Below are 3106 nucleotides of genomic sequence, written 5' to 3'. Positions count from 1 at the left end.
GGCGGTAGCGCCCACTTTGGGAATCACTGGTCTAGCACCACGCTTCTGTGTTCCTTCACTCACCCTGGGCGCCTACCCGCCTTACTCCATGAGAGTGAGGGAAGGCGTTTCCTTTCTTTTCACAATCTTTTGACCTCTGTATACACATTGGTTAAAAATCTTTAAAAATGTAGATTCCCCCCCACCCCAATCTTCCAATTCAGAAACTGCGGGGGGGGGGGGGGGGGGGGGGCGTTGGCAAGCAACCCAGGTGAAGCTTATGAAGGGGCAAGTTTGCAGGCTGCTGCAAATATGTATTGATGTGCTCATCTGTTTGTTGAACAGGTGCCCTCTATACAGTGGGCTTGTGTGAAACTTAATAGCACTGGTCCTCAATCTCCCCATGTGTCAGAATCCCCTAGGGCCGTGGTCTGCAAACTGCAGCTCCCGAGCCACATGCGGCTCTTTGGCCCCTTGAGTGTGACTCTTCCTAAGCCTTAGGAGTACCCTAATTGAGTTAATAACAATGTACCTACCTATATAGTTTAAGTTTAAAAAATTTGGCTCTCAAAAGAAATTTCAATCGTTGTACTGTTGATATTTGGCTCTGTTGACTAATGAGTTTGCCGACCACTGCCCTAGGGCCTAGACCAGTGGTTCTCAACCTTCCTAATGCCGCGACCCCCAATACAGTTCCTCATGTTGTGGTGACCCCCAATTTCATTGTTACAAATTGAACATAATTAAAGCATAGTGATTAATCACAAAAACAATATGTAATTATATATGTGTTTTCCGATGGTTTTAGGCGACCCCTGTGAAAGGGTCGTTCGACCCCCAAAGGGGCCGCGACCCACAGGTTGAGAACCGCTGCCCTAGAAGATTCTGAGTTAATATGCACACTCCTGGAGAATTGTGTTTCAGAGGTTGGATGGGACCAGAAAGTTGAATTTTAACCAGAGCCAAGGGAATTCTGATGGGATTCTAATAGGCCAGGAAAGCTTCCAGGGAGGTAAGGGAGCCAGTGCAGGACTGGTGGGGACAGGCAGTGGGCTGGATTTGAATTTGAAATCCTGCTCATTAGGCCCTGAGAAAAAGCATAGGGACAGGAGTATTCCAGGGTTCTGTATCCTGGCAGAAAAGCTGTCCCACTCCAGATAACCCCATACTTTACTCTCTAAGCCCCCTGAAACTGCCCCATTTAGGGTTGCTAGGAAGATGAAATAAGACTATATTAAGTTCTGCCCACTCACATGGCATGGAACACTATGTCTGTTGTTTATCTGCAAGGGAAATTGTCATTTGCAGACTTGGAGATTACTGTCATTTTGTGTCATGTATTCAGACAAACTTTCAAAGAAAATAAATGAAAGAGCCTCTGGATGCTGTGTGACCCAGGGCAAGTGACCATTCTGACCTCAGTTTCCTCATCTGCAAAAGAGGTAGGAAGAGAAGGAGCCTGGAGTGTTTAGGGAGGGGGAGAAGCTTTGGGCCACCTGGCCCCTCTTGAAATAGAAGCTCCTTCAGACATCTGCAGAGAGTGTGTGCCAACTTGTCTGGGTTTTGATTGATGGGAGAATGTTTTCTTCACTGACAAATATTTGTGTTCCAAAGTTGGCGAGGCTTCCCTGCAGGCTTTTTGCAGCCTGTAAAAGAGCAAAGGAAAAGAGCTGGTGGGAAAGCCGAGGTTCAGAGAGGCCACAGCAGGGTGAGTAGGAGAGCAAGCAGAGTCCAGTGTCCACATCACCTGAGTCCTGGTGCCCTTGTCTGTAATGTGGAGACAGTGCTGCTGCTGACCCCACTGGGATGCTGGGGGAACAGGAGACAGTGTGCAGCATTGCACACTGCAAAATGGTGTCTTAGAGTCTCAAACTTGAGTGTACATCAGGGTCCCTTGGAAGACTTGTTAAATGACTTTCCTTTCATAGCAGCATGATTTGCAACAGCCCAAAGGTGGAAATGACCCAAATGTCCATCAACTGAGGGATGGATAAACAAAATATGGTCTATACGTGCTGTGGAAAGTTATTTAGCCATAAACGGGAATGAAGCACTGCTGCCTGCTACAATGTGGGTGAGCCTTGAAAACATTATGCCAAGTGAAAGAGGCCAATCACCAAAACCATGTATGATTCCACGTATATGGACTGTCTAGAACAGGCAAATCTGCAGAGACAGAAAGGAAATGAGTGGTTGCCAGGGCCTGGGGAGAGAGAAATGGGAGTGACTGTTAATGGGGATGGGGTTTCTTTTTGGGGTGGTGGAAATGTTCTGGAATTAGATAGTGGTGGTGGTTGCACACTCTATAAATATACTAAAAACCACGGAATTATACACTTTAAAAGGGTGAATTATTCCTCAACAAAGCTGTATTTACAATGCCCTTCCCTGAGCTCCAGGCTCAGACTTTCTAACTCAGAAACCACACACTTAACATGCTCCCCAGGAGGTGTTTATAGTGGGGAAACCTGGGGAGGGTAGCAGCTGCTCCAATCCGGCCCAGCTCTGAGCCATTCCCAGGATCCAGCCTCATGCCTGGCTCTTAAAGTAGGGTGTGGGGGGTACTGAGATGCAAACAGACAAGAGGAAAACAAGGGAGGGGAGAATGATGGAAGTGGGGTTGCCACTTGAGAGGAGGGGACAGGCCCTCATACCATTATTTCCTGCTGTAAGAACTGCCTCCCCTGCAGGGCTAGAATGCCCCATGTGGTAATGAATTAAGAGTTGGAGATAAAATTAATGGGGTGAAGGGACAAATCCTTCATGCCAAAAAATTCCAGATGATGTATATAGATGCCCAGCCTTCAAGAAGGTAGAGCATTGCCAGCCAGCGTGGCTCAGTTGACCTACAAACCAGGAGGTCACAGTTCGATTCCTGGTCAGGGCACATGCCCGGGTTGTGGGCTGGTCGCCAGTGGGGAGCGTGTGGGAGGCAGCCTATCAATGATTCTTTCTCATCATTGATGTTTCTATCTCTCTCTCCCTCTCTCTTCCTCTCTCAAATCAATAAAAATATATTTAGGGGGGGAAACATGGAGCATAACACCCCACTCCTAAAGTGTGGGCTGCCCAGAGCAACTTCCTTCCAAAGAGAACAGGATGGAAACAGGGGAAAACAGAGTAACTT

This window comes from Myotis brandtii, unplaced genomic scaffold (genome assembly GCF_000412655.1).
Source record: "Myotis brandtii unplaced genomic scaffold, ASM41265v1 scaffold165, whole genome shotgun sequence".
Classification (NCBI taxonomy): domain Eukaryota; kingdom Metazoa; phylum Chordata; class Mammalia; order Chiroptera; family Vespertilionidae; genus Myotis; species Myotis brandtii.
Note: the sequence above shows the minus strand (reverse complement) of the source record.